This window comes from Coenobita brevimanus, chromosome 4 (assembly GCF_032717465.1).
Source record: "Coenobita brevimanus isolate Jiangsu-jjx chromosome 4, ASM3271746v2, whole genome shotgun sequence".
NCBI classification, from domain to species: domain Eukaryota; kingdom Metazoa; phylum Arthropoda; class Malacostraca; order Decapoda; family Coenobitidae; genus Coenobita; species Coenobita brevimanus.
The window spans coordinates 12,673,065-12,690,234 of record NC_136957.1 but is presented as its reverse complement, the minus strand read 5'-3'; the positions used below and the strand labels follow the sequence as shown (position 1 = coordinate 12,690,234).

At 44.1% G+C, this 17,170-nt stretch overlaps 1 protein-coding gene across 1 annotated transcript in view; it reads left to right on the top strand.

The window, feature by feature from the left end:
* Positions 1-17,170, top strand: part of LOC145395854 (roundabout homolog 1-like) — a 742,719-nt gene that overhangs the window by 372,036 nt on the left and 353,513 nt on the right. The gene's annotated exons all lie outside the window — the stretch shown is intronic.

The window sequence follows — 17,170 nt, the reverse complement described above, 5'->3', positions numbered from 1 at the left end:
TGCCACACCATTCGACACTGACATGCCATATTGCCTCACCACACTCGTACCATACTGCCACGCCTTATCATACTGCCACACCACACTCACCCACAGCGGATCTCTTATCTACACTAACACATTACACTACCACATCTTTACACTACGAATTCCATTTATTGTCTCATCCATCAAACATCATTTAATTCAGAAACATTAGCACTCACTTTTCTTCACAGGTATACTTTTCTCTAGTACTTGTATGCAGCACAAGTTGCAGTTATTTACTTCTGCACATAATACATTCTTACATCTTTCCCCTCACACACACACACACACACACACACACACACACACACACACACACACACACACACACACACACACACACACACACACACACACACACACACACACACACACACACACACACACATCAGTATACACTCCACACCCTATCACATTCTTTGACATAATGTGGTCACTCGTAATCTGTCTGCCTGAGTCTGTGCTGTACAGATTGTGAGCATGAAGCATGAGTTAAGATGGAAACACAGAAATGAACCACCAAACCACTACGTTCCTAACAGCAATCCCTCCCACAACATACTTACACACAGAATATATCCTCCTGATGTCGAGAGAGAGAGAGAGAGAGAGAGAGAGAGAGAGAGAGAGAGAGAGAGAGAGAGAGAGAGAGAGAGAAAACACAAGCTATTAACTGCAAAGACAGTCTTATTTGGTAATATTCCAGTGCGAGTTACTGAAGTTTACTTTTCCCCCAAGAGTAGAAATAATGCATAAAATTGCTCCTTTCTGCTTATTTTCACCCGCTAGAACAATGCTTTCTTACGTCAATTCATAAGGAACGAGGTTTTGTACCTTATGGACTGAATTACTCTTGTTTCTAATATATGATTTCCATATTTTTTTTTCATCACAACATTACAGGTAATCACCGCTCTTTTGGCAGGCTTTGGCAGCAGGAAAAACGGCTCACCTCAGCAACTTTGCGCCTTATCAAAGCAGCACTGATTATCCTAAATAACGATCTCATCTCGCCTGCGTCAGGCCTGCTGATGGGGCGGTTGGAGGGGAGGAGGATGAAGGTTGTGGAGTACGTGGTGAGATGGGATCGTGCGAAAGAATATTCAAGAGATTCAAATTTTCGAGTTGAAGAAAGGATGTCATGAAGGCTGTTGAACTGTTGATAAAGTGTATAATGACGGACACATCAAAAAATATAGGTTTCCAAATCCCTTGTGTTGTTGTCATGCAGTGAAAACGAAAAAGTCACTCCTTCTCTTAAGACCATTTATTTCTCTTTTAGACTGACTCTCGTTTGCTAAAGTACCATTCCTACCCTTTGAATACTGTGTCATTTGTCCGCCGTTACTAACTAGCTTAAGCAGGTATAAGATGATCTTTTAATACACAGCTAGAACAATGGATTGTATGCAAATCTCTAACACATAACACTGCCCACAACTGTTAAAAGATTTCCGAGCATTTAGTTAAGAACCTGCGCGGAGCGGCAACTCGCTTCCCAAGATGATAAAAAAGGACGGAGATTGTTGTCACACTCACAGCGCTTAATCAAATGCATTGTCCAAAGAATTGATTGTCAAACAGAATCTGTCCTGCCAGGATCTCTCTCTCTCTCTCTCTCTCTCTCTCTCTCTCTCTCTCTCTCTCTCTCTCTCTCAACACCATTCTAAATGAGGTCTTTTATCGAAAGTATGATTGGCCAAATATTGACTGTTGGTTGACCCTCTTTGTCCCATGTGGCGGAGAAGAGGGGGCGGGAGAATGGAGGCAAGAGTGGAGGGATGATATTAAAGGAAGCGGGAGCTGAGATAGATAGATAGATAGATAGATATATATAGAGAGAGAAGGGGGAGGGAAGGTAGAATATAAAAGAGAAAGGGGTAGAGGGGAAAATGGAGAGGGAAAGGTGATAAGAATATGATGAAGATAAATGAGTCTTTGTGTTGATGCTTTGTTTGTTTGTGTGTGTGTGTGTGTGTGTGTGTGTGTGTGTGTGTGAGAGAGAGAGAGAGAGAGAGAGAGAGAGAGAGAGAGAGAGAGAGAGAGAGAGAGAGCACAGTGGCCTTGAGAAAGGCTGAGGGAAGACACTGAGAAGAGGAGTTAATGAAGCGAAAACCCTTGATTACATCTTGCTTTGAGGCGCTGTATGTGGTGAGATGGCCTAACACTTGTGTGCAGTACTCTGTACTGTAAATGGCCGAATACATCTCCCCCACAAAAGCAGCTAAAGAGAAGTGCTAAAAGAATGCACAAATCAGTTTAGCACATCTTATCTCTGCAAAACTGTTTTTGCTTGAGAAGTAATGTTTTGTTTCCATTTCAGATTACGAGAAAAGGAGACACAGAGAATATTACGAAACGATGAAGGACTGATATGTGTGTTGTTAAAGGCTGGGGGATTGTCACATGAAACATTGTGTCGAGCTGAGAGACTAAGGAACCTTGTATTTGAGATATTAAAAGTAAGAAGGATCTTTCTCCCCAAACAGAAATAAATGTCAGGATATAACGTGCCAAAGCATCACCGTGTTATTGCAGTGATTGTAATGATGGATGAAGTGAGGAGATAGTACAAATCTGAAGGCTGAAATCGTCAACATATAAGTAGAATAGGCTATATGGATACCGATGAAGGTCACTGGTGGATATCAGCGGAGTAGGTAAATAGACAGTACTCTGGGCATACTATTAGTAGCTTTAGAAAACCAGTGACCTCTTACAGTTGCAGAACAAACTTAACACGAGGGTAATAAAGGGAGACAGAAGCCATACGACGGCAGTTTGGAATTAAAGTTTTTTTTTTCTATTCTCTTTGCCAGACTCTGTCAAAAGGCTTTGTGAAGTCTGACACTGTTGCAAAGGCTTTACCAAATTCAGTAAAAGTGGATGGCCAAGAGTCAGAGACTAATGTAAGATCACCATTTCAGCATCCCTCACGGAATGCATACTGGCAGTAAAAAAAAAGACGAAAGGATAGGTGGCGAAAGGAAAGATGCCTCGGAATCATCCTGTTGAGGGTAGACTAAAAGATTTTATATGTGAATGCTATTAAATTAACTAGGAGATAGTCAGAAGGTTGGAAGTGGTCATCCTTCTTCGGGGTAGATTGAATGCGAAAAAACATCCAACAAGAAGGAAAGGTTGTCTCATACTTTATTAGTACTGAGGCCAATGAGGGCGGAAGTTGCATCTTTTGAAGATAATTCATTGGCCAACATGAAAAAACATAACTGGAGGAAAGGGAAGAATAGCACAGGAATTATCAAAAGTAGAATTATGGGGGAGAGTCTGGGCAATGTATTGTTACGTCCTCATACCACACTGCCACAGACTCCAGCAGCAGTAGTTCAGTACGAGAAGGACGTCGCCCACTGAATAATTTTTTGTAGGATCAGCCTTTTAATGTACACAAAATCAACTCAGGCGACGTAATAACTCAGGCTTCTCACATTCGTTGTCTTTATTTTCCAAGTAATTACACTGTCTGCTTCACAATTCCAGAGCTACACTAACTTCACAAGGCCACAAGTAAAACTGACTTCTCTATTTTCTCCCCCATCCTTTTATAACATTATTTGCTACTTAAGTGTTCTAGGACATACTCCTAGCAACAACAGTTTTCTGTTTTGTAGATATGCAATATATTCCAGAACTTTCTCACATTATGTAGCACTCTAATTGCTTTAGCATAGGAAATGGAACTAAATTACATAATTTAACAATCATCCATTATAACCTGGTAACTCTCACTAGCAACTGAAAATGCACAAACCATCAGGAATTTTCCAATACCACCTAACTAACACCCCTGCTTCTCAACACTACCCTCTCCTAATCCTTTTGTTGTACTGACAAAGCTACACAGTATTTATAAACATAATCCTTAATCCTAATAAAATATTTAATTTTACACAAAATAGTCTTTCAGTCTATCAGGTTTTCTCCTGTGCCACTTCCGTCAACATCCATGCTCCTCCATATAGTGCATGACTTAGTTCTCTTCCTCATTCACTTCCCGTGGGAAACTGTTGCCATCTTCTTATGCTTCAACGCTCGGTCCTCCTCAACATCATCAGCTGCAGGTGTGCACGATTCCTCGAGGATGTACCAGCTGTACTGTCCTGGCCCATGGTACTGTCATAGATGATTCACATGTATTGCCTTTGGGCGAGACTTCCTACCTCCCTGAATCTGGTATGTTATGTCTGACGGGCTGTCCATCACAACATAGGGCCCATCCCATGGGCTCTGCCACTTTGGTGACTGTCCCTACCTCCACTAAGGATTGTATAGCCAAACTCTGTCACCATTCTTGAAGTTCACCTCACTTACCCTGGCATCATAATGACTCTTCATCACTTCACCTAAAAACTTCAGAGCTTCTTCAACTTGATGATGTACCTCAGCCAGTTTTTCCTGAAGATGCTTTGCATAGCTGGAGGTGTCTGTAGGCAGCTCTTCACCAGGAGGTCTTCCCATTAACAGATCAACTGATAACCAGTAGACTCGTAGGATGCAGACCAATATGCCCTCAACAATGCAAGTAATTTCTGGCCATAATCCATCTGTCCGTGTACTCAGTTGTTGGCCAGTTCTTGTCCGAGAGTCCAGATGAATTCTCCACCATCCCATCTGACTGTGGCCTTTGTGAAGTTGTCCTGACCTTCTTGAATCTTGGTAACTTGCAGCACTCACGGAACATGGCAGACTCGAAATTTCTGCCCTGGTCTAAATGTAACTCTTGTAGCATCCTAAAATGACAGAAGAATTGGTCAACCAACACCTGAGCAACAGATCCAGCCTCCTGATTGGGGATGGCATAAGCTTCTGGCCACTTTGTGAAGTAGTCAGGACTAGTTCCTGACCATCCCCCTTTGCTGAACTTTTTCAGTGTCTCAGTTACACAGAGAGTAGGCCAGCATGCTCTCCAGTACAAATTTCTCTATCTATCTTCACCAAACTACATGCACAGTACACACTACACTTCCTATTCAAAATTTACCAAAATGGCGTCAATTCACCTAGCCTCGGAGTCCCCAGGGGGGGGGACCATAAATGCCCCCGCCATCTGCCCCTCTCCCGGTGACGACTCGAGGTGCCTGGAACCACTGTCTGACTCTCTTCTTCTTCATTTCTGCAACATTCGCGGCCTTTCATCTAACTTTCGCTCTGTTGAGCACCACCTCTCCTCCTCTAAACCTCACCTTCTTTTTCTAACGGAGACTCAGCTGTCTGAGGCAACTGACAGCAAACCCTTTTCTGTATCCTCCTACTTTCTTTATACTCATTTCAAAGCCAAAGGTGGCTGTTGTGTATACATACGCAACGACTTATCTTGCTCTCGTGTTCCTGAACTTGATTCTTCTGAATTCTCCACTCTCTGGCTTCGGCTTTCCTGTCATTCTCTGACTAAATATATCTGTGCTGTTTACTTATCCCCTAATTCTACTGACTATCAAAAATTCTTCGACTATCTTACTTCTACGATGGAACACATTCTGTCCATTTCTCTTTCTCTGAAATCTCCATTCTTGGAGATTTCAATGTTCACCACCACCTTTGGCTCTCCTCTCCTTTCACGGATCCACCTGGTGAACAAGCCTACATCTTTTCTATCCTTAATGACCTAGAGCAGCTTGTACAGCACCCTACCCGTATCCCTGACCGCCTTGGAGAGAGCTCCAACATACTTGACCTCTTCCTCACAACTAATCCTTCAGCTTACTCTGTTAATCTTTTCTCTCCGTTGGGCTCCTCCGATCACAACCTTATTACCTTAACCTGTCCTATCGCTCCAGTACGGCCTGCGGACCCTCCAGGGAAACGTCGTCTCTGGCATTTTGGAGCTGCGGACTGGGAGGCCCTCAGGCAGTACTTCTTTGATTTTCCCTGGAATGATTATTGCTTCCATGGCCGTGAGCCATCTGAGTGTGCCTTGCGCATTACGGAGGTTATTCTCTCGGGCATGGAAGCATACATTCCTTTCTCATATCCTTTGACTAACGCAAGAAAGCCTTGGTTTAATCACGCTTGTTCTAATGCTGTCCGCAACAAGGAGAAGGCCTACAAAAGGTACCGGAGCCAACCCACCCCTGAATCACATAATCTTTACGTTTCTGCCCGGAATCGTGCTAAGTCTGTTCTTCGCTCTACTAAAAATAATTTCATCCATACTAAATGCTCTCAACTCTCCAACTCGAATTCTTCCCGCTCCTTCTGGCACCTTGCCAAAAATCTTTCTAACAACTTTACCTCATCATCCTTCCCTCCTCTTTTCTACTCTGATGGTTCTGTAGCTATTTCTTCTACTGATAAAGCAGATCTCTTCGCACAGACTTTCTCCTCCAATTCCACCTTAGACGATTCCGGTGCTGTTCCTCCATCACTTCCCCCTCTGACTTCCTCATGGCTGACATTAAAATGTCTTCAGTTGATGTATTTTCTGCCATTACTGGCCTCAGTACTAACAAGGCATATGGGCCTGATGGGGTCCCTCCTGTTGTTCTCAAAAACTGTGCTTCTGTGCTTACACCCTGCCTAGGCAAACTATTTCGCCTTTGTCTGTCAACTTGTACCTTTCCTTCTTGCTGGAAGTTTGCTCTCATTCAGCCAGTCCCAAAGAAGGGTGACCACTCCCAACCCTCCAACTATCGTCCAATTGCTTTAACGTCCTGTATTTCAAAAGTTTTCGAGTCAATTCTTAATAAAAAAATTTTAAGGCATCTTTCCTATCACAACCTTCTTTCCGATCGTCAGTATGGGTTCCGTCAGGGACGCTCCACTGGCGATCTTCTCACCTACCTTTCAGACTCCTGGTCATCCTCCTTTCGGGACTTTGGCGAAAGCTTTGCCATTGCACTTGACATCTCAAAGGCTTTCGATCGAGTCTGGCATAAATCTTTAATTTCCAAACTGCCCTCCTACGGTTTCTATCCTTCTATCTGTACCTTCATCGCTAGCTTCCTTTCTGGTCGTTCTATAGCTGCTGTCGTAGACGGCCATCGTTCTTCTCCTAGATCTATCAACAGTGGTGTTCCTCAGGGCTCTGTCCTATCACCAACTCTCTTCCTTTTATTCATCAATGATCTTCTAAGCTGTACATCTAACTCTATCCACTCATACGCTGATGACTCCACCCTTCACCTTTCCATTCGGTTCCCGCAACGCCCATCTCAACAGTTACTTCAAGAAACAAGGGATGAGGCTATGGCACACCTAATGTCTGACTTGGCTCATATCTCTGACTGGGGTAAAAATAATATAGTTGTCTTTAATGCTTCTAAGACTCAGTTCTTACACCTATCAACCCGACAAAATCTTCCACAGGTATACCCACTAATGTTTAATAATATTCAGATTAATCCTGCATCATCCTTGAACATGCTTGGGGTTTCATTTACTCGGGACTTATCTTGGAAAGATCATATTGCATCTCTTGTAAAATCTGCTTCCAAGAGATTGGGTGTGCTAAGCCGACTCCGCTCTTTCTTTACCCCTGCACAATTGTTGACTCTATACAGGGGTTTTATCCGCCCCTGTGTGGAGTACAACTCTCATGTGTGGGGAGGCTCCCCACATACAGCTCTTCTCAATAGGGTGGAGTCAAAGGCTTTTCGTCTCATTAACTCTCCTCCTCTTACTGACTCCCTTCAACCTCTGTCTCTTCGCCGCACTGTTGCATCTTTATCTCTTTTCTATCGCTACTTTAATGGTCACTGCTCCTCTGAACTGTCTGCTTGCATTCCTCCACCTCTACGACGGGCGCGTAGCACCCGTCTGGCAGCAAACTCTCATCCCTTTTCTGTCCAACTCTCTAATGCAAGAGTTAACCGTTACTCCCAGTCTTTCATTCATGCAACAGGTCAGCTCTGGAACTGTCTCCCTCTGTCTGTATTTCCTCCTGCCTATGATCTCCAGTCTTTCAAACGCAGTGTGTCCAGGCATCTCAAAATGATCGGATCTTGAATTTGGCTCTCTATTGTATTTTGTTTTTCTCTTGGAGGGAACTGTTACTGCGGGCTCATGGCCTTTGGTTCCTTCTTCCTCGCATAAAAAAAAAAAAAGAAAAAAAAAAAACTCATATATATCAGTTTCCTCTTTCAGTGAGTGGCAGAGGTCCAGCAATGTCCACTGCAACTCTATCCGTTGGTGTACCCACTACGTACAGTTGAAGAGGGATGCAGCCACGTTTCTTGAGTCCCTTCTTGGCACACCATACATCACAGGCCTGACACCACTCTTCAACATCCTGATGCATGCAAGTCCAATAGAACCTCTGTCATAGCCAACTTAGAGTTTTCTTCACTCCCAGATGCCCACTAGTGATCCGGTTATAAGACTCTTTTAAGACTTCAGACGTCATTTTCTTAGGAACCAGTTGCCAATGCTTGCTGAGGCCATCAGGTGTCTCCCACTGATGCTCCAGTAGTCCGTTGTTGAAACAAAGAAGGCCCCACTAATTTCAGTAGCTCTTAGTTGCACGGCTGAACCTGGAAACCTCTTTCCAAGATGGTCGCACTGCATTCTGCCGCAGCCACTCTAACACTGGCCGTAAATCCGTATCCTCCATCTGCATCCTCTTCAGGCCTTCTTCAGCTAACACTGGCCCTGTCACTGCAGTATGGCTGCATTTCTTGCCAAGATTTTCTTTCCCACTACACTGCTTGCAAACTTGATCACAAGGCCAATGACTAAGGCTGTCAGCATTGCCATTTACCCGCCCAGGATGGTGCCACACCTCATAGTTGTGCTGGTCCAGCGTCCCAAGGCAAGTCCTTCTGGACTCTTTAATGTCTTGAGCCACTTGGGTGCTGCATGGTCGTCCTGGTGAAATATGACCCATACAAGTAGGGATGGAAGAAGTTAAGGCTCTTCATCACTGCCAAGAGCTCCTTACAGGTCACGCAGTAGTTCCGCATCGGTGGGCTGAGCTTCTTGCTGTAATATGCCACCACATACTCTTTGTCATCCTTCTTCTGCAACAGGACTCCACCAATGCCATGGTCATTAGTGTCACAGTCCAGGATGACTGGCTGACTCTGATCTGGATACGGCAACACTGGAGAGCTTGTCAATTCATGCTTGAGTTCATTGAAAGCCTTCTGAGTCATTGCAGTCCACATTAACTTCTGTCTCTTTCTTAAGAACATGTGCAGAGGTTCAGCTATCATTGCAAAACCCTTGACAAAATGCCGGTAGTAGGTGCACAAACCCAGGAAGCTCCATAGCTCCTTCACACAAGTTGGAACTAGTCAGTATTTCACAGCTGTCACCTCCTCTAGATCAGTACAGATGTCAGCATCACCTATAATGTATCCCAGGAACTTAACTTCCTTCTTGAACAAATAGCACTTCTTAGGGTTCAGCTTGAGGTGCACTGTGTGAACCCTGTTTAACACCTCTCCAATTCCTGGTTAAAAGTCTGTCCAAACACAGTCACATCATCAAGATAGATGAGGGCTGTCTGCCAATTCAGGCCTTCCGGTACTCCGTCCATGAGGTACTCAAAAGTAGCTTGGGCATTACACAGGCCAAATGGTGTCACTTTGAACTGCCATAAACCCCACCCATATGAAAATGCTGTTTTCTCTGTCATTTTCTGCAACCTTGAGCTGGTGATATCCTGCTTTCATGTCTAGGGTGGAGAACCACATAGCACCTGACAGAGCATCCAGTGTATCATCAGCTTTAGGCAAGGGGTTCGCATCCTTCACTGTCATTTCATTTATGGCCCGATAATTCACACAGCACCTTACCAAGCCATCCTTCTTCCTTACCAGAACAACTGCTGATGCCTAAGGACTGCTAGACTTTCTATCACTCCTTGACTTTGAAGATTCTCCATCACCCTTACCATTTCTTGCCGTTGAGCTGGCACCATCATTCAAGCAGTCTGTTTCATTGGGTGATGATCCCCGGTGTTGATACAATGTTCCACCAGATCTGTGCATCCCAGGTCTAGGTCTCTGGCGGAAAAGACTTCAGCAAATTTCACTAGCAGTTGCCTAAACTGTAGCACTTATGAGTCATCCAGGCACTGACAACTTCTTGATAATAGGTCTTGTATGTGGTCTGGCAGAGTCCCATCTTCTTTGACTGCACTCATTTTAGGCCTTCTGCTGATGCTACTCAGGGTCCAATGCCTGGCACAGCTTATTATTTCTCCCTCATTTTCTGTGTCTCATGGGAGAAATTGGCGACCACAATTGGCACTTCATCTGCAGCTGTTTCCACCAAAGTCCTCCCCACCTTCACTCTGGCCTTCATCTTGCACTGTCCAGCAGGCTCCATCACCCCTCAACAGCTGTCAAAAGAGCCACTCACCTTTCATGGGAGCAATTGTTCTGATCTTGGGGGTATTATTTTAGTGTGCAGCATCCTCACCTCACCAGCAGAACTGGTATGTCCCACTGCCATGATGGGAACTGACTTTCCTCAGACCTTGAGCTTCATTGAGCAGAAGTCCATCTCACATCCCTTGGACATCAGATAGTCCAGATCAAGAGGGCTGGGATCCTCGATGTTAGCCATGTACACTGGAAGCATAGTCTCTTGTCCTGCCACTTCAATCCGGACATCCAAGTGATCCCTCAATTCTGTGCTGTGCCCAGTCATGCCACACAATTGTTCTACTGACTCAGGCAGATATCGATGATGTAACACATCAGGCTTCACAAAAGTCTGCCTTGAGGCTGAATCAATCACCAGGGAACGCCTCTTACCATCTATTCTTCCGTCTACTCGCACACTGTCAATCGCAGTTCTCTTGTATTTTCTCGGTGGTGGGGCTACTTGGGAAAAACTAGCTGGTTGTTGCCCCTTAACACCAGCCTTTACTAGTTTTCTGCCTCTTTCTTGTCTTGTGGAACCTTTTTCTTATCCTTTTTTTTTTTCTTCTTTGGACAATCAGAACTGAAGTGTCCCACCTCCCCAAATGTCCAACATCCTTTTGTTGCAACCGGCGGTTTCCTTGCACAGTTCTCTTCTTGCTCCTTCTTCCATTTGTAACAATTCTCCTTATGTCCTGGCTTCTCACAGAAACAGCAATCTCTTCTGATCTTCTTCAGTTCCCTCTTCCACTTGTAGCAGTTCTCATTCCTGTATCCTGGCTTCTCACAATACCACTATTTTCCCTCAGATTTCTTTGCTTCATGTACCTGACTCTTTCTTGCACAGAATCCTGCACTACGTCCTGCCTGCAAACTGGATGCACTTGACTTGACATAGGACTCAAATTCCAGATATCTGGCTAGTGCTTCTTGCATTCTTCTTGGTTGTGCTTACTTCGCTTGCACTTTCAACTCTGCACTATCAAGAGCATCAATGAACTGGTCCCTCAGAAGAATAGCCAACAGGGTAGGTGCTGCTCCAGGGTACGCCTTGTGTGCCATACTCTCCAGGTCATGATAAAGCTGCTGAAAGGTTTCGCCTCGAGCCCGTACATGGGTCTGGAATCTTGCTCTGTAAACCTCGGTCTAGTACATGGTCCTGCATCTGCACTCCAGCACTTCTACTAAGGACTGGTAACTGTTCCTCTCCTCTAATGACATCTGGCCAAGAATATCCATTGCGGCACCCTTGAGGCTAGTAGCAAGCTGCACTGCCCTCTGCCTATCGTCCCAACCATTCTGATCAGCAAGTAACTCAAACTGCACATGGTAAGCTTCCCAAGATACTTTATCATCAAATTTCTGAGGTTTCGTATTAATTGGACCCCCATTCTAACCATGTACTTCACTGGTTTGCAGCCTTAAACTGGGACATTGTAATTAATTCCGGGACTCGAAACTTCTACATTTTAATTATTCATCCCTGCAATGTTCACCTTTAGTTGCTTGGGATTCATCAAGATTCACAATACACTGTTCATTTTTTACATATGCTGCCTGTACACTAGCCTTAGGCTCAGTAGCTTAAGATTTCTCTACAGCCTCAATTGTCTCACTAATAATCTTCAACTGGTCATCTACATGCTGTCTGCAGTCTGTCACGTTATTGCTCACTTCACACTTCTGCTGCTGTGGCTGAGATTATACTTCCTCCTTCATCTGTTGCTGTTCTTCATTTCCTCCATGAAAGTATCTAACTGCCTCTGCATCCTCAGTTGTAACCAATTCTTTTCCTCCTGTGATGCCTCTTGAAGCCGTTCATGTTGTTCTTTCTGCTCTTCACTTTGTTCTTGTATTTGTTCACTTTGTGCCTGTACTTGTTCTCTGAGTGCTTTCTTGAACTCTTTCTGTTTATCACTTTGTCCTTGTAGAAACCTCATGATTGCAGCCAGAGATGCCTCCTCCTGCCCGGCATGGCTTCTTGTCAGTACACCTTAGTGTCAAAGATTTGACCCACCGCAGCACATTTCTATTCGAACTCCTGACACCATTTGTTACATCCTCATCCCACACTGCCACAGGCTCCATCTGCAGTAGTTCAGTACAGGAAGGATGTCGCCTAGTGAATCATTTTTCATATGGTCAGTCTTTCAGTGTACACAAGAGCAACTCAGGCATCGTAATAATACAGGCTTTTCGCGTTCGTTGTCTATTTTCCAAGTAATTATACTGTCTGCTTCACAGCTCCAGAGCTACACTAACCTCACAAAGCCAGAAGTAAAACTGACTTCTCAAAACTCTCCTCCATCCTTGTATAACCTTCCTTGCTACTCGAATGCTGTAGGATGTACTCTTAGTTAGTTTTTAATGTTGGAGACATCCAAAATATTTCTGAGCTTTCTTACATTATGTAGCATTTCTAAATGCTTTAGCATACAAACTGAAAGTAAATTACATAATTTAATAATAATGCAAATAAAACATAGAGAAAACAAATAAAAATTAAAACATAACTGCAAAACACATCTGCTCACAACAGCAGGCTACCTGGCAACTCTCATTAGCGACTGAAAATGTGCGAACCATTGGGAATTTTCCAGTACCACCTAACTAGCAGTCCTGCATCTCGACTGTATATTTTAAAATAAGAAACAGCCGCAGAATTATCCTAACAGAAAAGAGGGTGGAACAAAAAGCATAATTGTTAAATATTCATTTATCATCCCCCCTTTTCCCGTCTTCAGTCTCATATTCCTTTTTCTCTCCAATCTGTCATCTGTCTTCTGCTCTGATTTCTTTTTCTCTCCTGTACCATCTTCACTTTTCCTCTTCTTTCTCTGTCTCTCCAGTTACTTTTCTTTTCACTCTCTCCAGTTTCTTTTCCTGCACCTACCTTTATTTTCTCATTTTCTCCTCCTCCTTCTCATGTCTCTGCCCTACTCTTACTCCTGTTATCCCTCTTCAATCTCCTTTCTCTTCTTTTCCTTATCTTTCCAGCCTCTCCTTCCTATTACAAGTCTTACATTTATCCCGGTTCCATTCTTTCTTCTCTGCAATTTCGTCCTCTGCCATGTGTCTGTTTCTCTCTCTCTCTCTCTCTCTCTTACAAACATATTGCATCTTTGTCATCTGAGACTTCACTTCCTGGTCAGTTGATTAAGGCATTAAGGGAGAGAGAAAGAGAGAGAGAGAGAGAGAGAGAGAGAGAGAGAGAGAGAGAGAGAGAGAGAGAGAGAGAAATACAATATATCAGTTTTGTTACTATAAGAATCCTGGGCTGGGATCCATAAAACCATTCAAGATATTTGCCTCATAACTAAGATTTATTTTAGCTAAAAGTACAAGAGGAATTGGATAGCTGCCCTTAGCTTGCCGAAATGATGTGTTCTTTCATATGACATATTGATAATATGTCGGAAACCGAACCCGGGACTCTCAGGTGTGAGCCAGTCAGCATACGACTACACCACGATCAGGTAAAAGTTATCTCACATTGTCAAAATCTTGCAACCAATGTTCCTCTGACTCCCAGCTGTGACCCCACAGTTGGGAGTCATAAGAACATTGGATGCAAGATTGTGACAATGTGGGGTAAGTTTCACCTGGTCATGGTGTAGTGGTATGCTGCCTGGCTCACACCTGAGAGTCTCGGGTTCGATTCCCGACATAGTGGCAATATGATCGATGATTTTTCCTGTGTACAGTACAGGTTTCTCCCTTCAAAGTGTTCTCTGCTGTTGTTGCTCAGACGGCTGCCTCTAGTCTCTCACGAGCTGAACCTCTTGGTAGGAGCAACAGCTACAGACACTGGATACCTTGACTGGCAAGGGTCAGCGTCACTCTCATTAGTCCCCGTGAGGACGTCCATTGCTGCTCGTTTCTGTGAGCAGGATGATGTCGGTGGAATGGGAACCCAAAGGTTGGAGCTCATGGGTTAATGGAGATCCTTCTGCCCAGGGGAATCCTGGAAAGACAACAGACTATGACAGGGTGAGTGACATGGCTGGGAGGGGCCGCAGGTCTTGAGAGGGTGCTTGCATTCACCTCCATCACGACCACCCCAGAATCAGCAGTTTCAGGAGCAATGGCCAGCCTGGGAGAGGGGCATTGCCAGAAAGCGGTATTAGGAGGTAGAGAGACATCCAGAGATTTACTGGGAAGTCTCCTTCAGCAGAACCCCAGCAAGATGATGCTGTCATGGTCTGCCCACATGAAAGTCCATGACCTTGCCTCTTGAAGGTCCACTGGAATCCAGTCCATGATGCTTTCAGCAGCATATACTCTGGGAGTGACTCAGGTTCCGAGGCAGAGCACAGGACCCACAGCCAAGACTCACATGTTGGGTAGTACCTTAGACTGAAGGAATTCTCCATCTCAAATGGCGATCAGTGGCTAACCTTTTTCGACAGTGTTGCAATAGTCAGCCTTGTTCTAGGAACATCAGCTTGGAACAAGTGAGTGAGGGGCATCAGTAAAGGACGAGGTGAGACAAGCTTCTGAAGGCAGTAAGCTGAATGGCCAAGGATATTAGCACAAACAATACAGGTTCATTGCATGTGCCCACAAAGCCCCACTGCATTTCCCAGTTGAGTCATGCAAGCAACAGGAGGTAAGGCTAAAACACTTGCCATGTCTCCCTCTCCGGGTCTGCAAACTAAAACTACCTCCTTCTATCAAAAAGCCCTACTGTACCAATCCTTCAACCCACCTTCACTACATTCAAGGTGGCGAGGGAGCAGGGAGTAACAGGGAAGCAGATGATGGATGTGAGGAGAAGCAAGATGTGGGGAATGAGGGATAAATGTTGCGAGGGGGTAAAGGCAGTAGCTTACTGGGCCAAAAGTGGCTAACATTTGAGCAGCTTTTGCAAGGTGAATTGGCTGGTGGATTCGAGTTGCCGTCACACATGTGTGTCTTTGCTAGCCGAAATGGCTAGCAGTGTTGTCTGCCTTGACTCCTTGTGGTCACTGGTAAACAATCAACCATGTTGTACCCACTGCCTTTTCCTCAGTTTCTGTAACTGTCTCATGTGCTTCAGCATTTCCAAAGCCTCAAGGCAATCCCCTAGAGATTTCCTTGCTGCAGGATCCATATCGAATACTGGTCACAATCTGTTTTCCACTTGTTGTTTGAAAACAAAACAGACAGCCTTTGTGGCTGGTCACCAGAGTGTCTGAATACTGATTTTCATGTCAGAAGAAAAAACAGAAATGAATAAAAACCACAAGAATGAAATTATACTTAACAATTTTGGTTAAACTTTCTGTGTTAATGTTTTCTCACCAGTTCCAAAACTAATATATGCTCATTTGAGTTTCAGTCGCACTAACAAGCTGTAAACGAAAATTGTTATCCATTTCACCTCGCATGCAAAATCTCACCCACCGTGAGTTTTTTTGGCTAGTGGCTTACAAAACTGGCTTGCAGGTTAGCCACTTTAGGCCCAGTGCGATGCCGCCTTAATGGGAAAAAGGCAGGGGAGGGACTAGAGGAAGAGAAAGGCTGAAAAGAAAAAGGACCAAGAAGGGTTGAAGAGGAAAAGAGGATGATGATGAGAGGAGACAAGGAAGAGGAAGAGAGCTAAGGGAAATCGGGCAATAACCTCATAGGGCGATGAGGTGAGAAGCTGTGCTGAACTTCATCTGGAAGTACAGCTGCGAGGGGAGACTCACCTATCTAACTCATCCTTTCCCTCCCCCCTCCCTCCTCACACTCCCATGCTAGCGAGGAGTGGGGAGGAAGTGAGTTAAAACAGTTAAAAATAGTAATCCAGCAAAAACACACAAACACAAATGTCAAGAAAAAGACAGTGCAGGACTAGGGCAGACAAGGGAAAAAGTGAGTAACCCTGTTCCTGTAATGTACAGTTGGGGAAACAATGTATAAAAGAAACGAAAAACAATTTAGATGAAACACAGACACAAAGAGAAACAGGGCTTTGCAAAGGCCGCCTATACTCACCATAATGAAAGCAGTAAGAAATTATAGTCCAGCTGTGAGTAGTGCAGGAGCCGGTAATGGGCAGGTCCCCACGGGCTGGCGCGGTTGGCGAGAACGTTTGACGAAGGCTGATCTGCAGAGTAAAGACTAAGGGGGGACGGTGTTTTAGTTTTTTTCATATTACATATGCTTCAGTTAGGAATGGATAATTTGTTATTTAAGGACTGTATAAGAAATATCGTTGTCGGTACTTCGAACATTTTACATCAGTTTTTTAAATGAGTTTGGCAGGTTCAATTCCTTTCTGATTATAATGCAAAGTATAGTGATAATTAATATTGAGGTAAGGAAGCGGGATAACTTACAGGTGAGGAACGGTGGAAAAAGGCAAGGAAAGAAGGAAAGAACGTCGGATGTAAGGAAAGGAGGTGGGAGGAAAGAAGGGAAGGAAAAAAGGAAGGGAAGAGCAGAAAGGAAGGGAGGTGAGAAGAAAGAGGTTAAGAAAGAGAGGAAGGAAAAGAGAATGAAGGTGAAAGAAGTGAAGAGTGAAAAAAGGAAAAAGATAAGCCTGTAAGTGTTTAAAGTAAGTTAAAACGTACTGAATGAATGGATGAATGAAGGGATGAATGTAGGAAAGAGGAAAGCTGACATAATGTAGGATGAAAGAGTGAAATAAGGAAAGAAAGTGACATGTGTGTTAGACAAATAGGGTAGAAAGAAGTAAGAATTTTTAAATAAATGAATTAAAGAAGGAATGACTGATTAAATATAAGAATCAAACAAGGATGATAGCACAGTCTCGTAGCACAGGGTTAAAATGACACACACTCCATCATCATCCCCTCCTCCTCTTACCGTTCTTTATTGGCTTCATC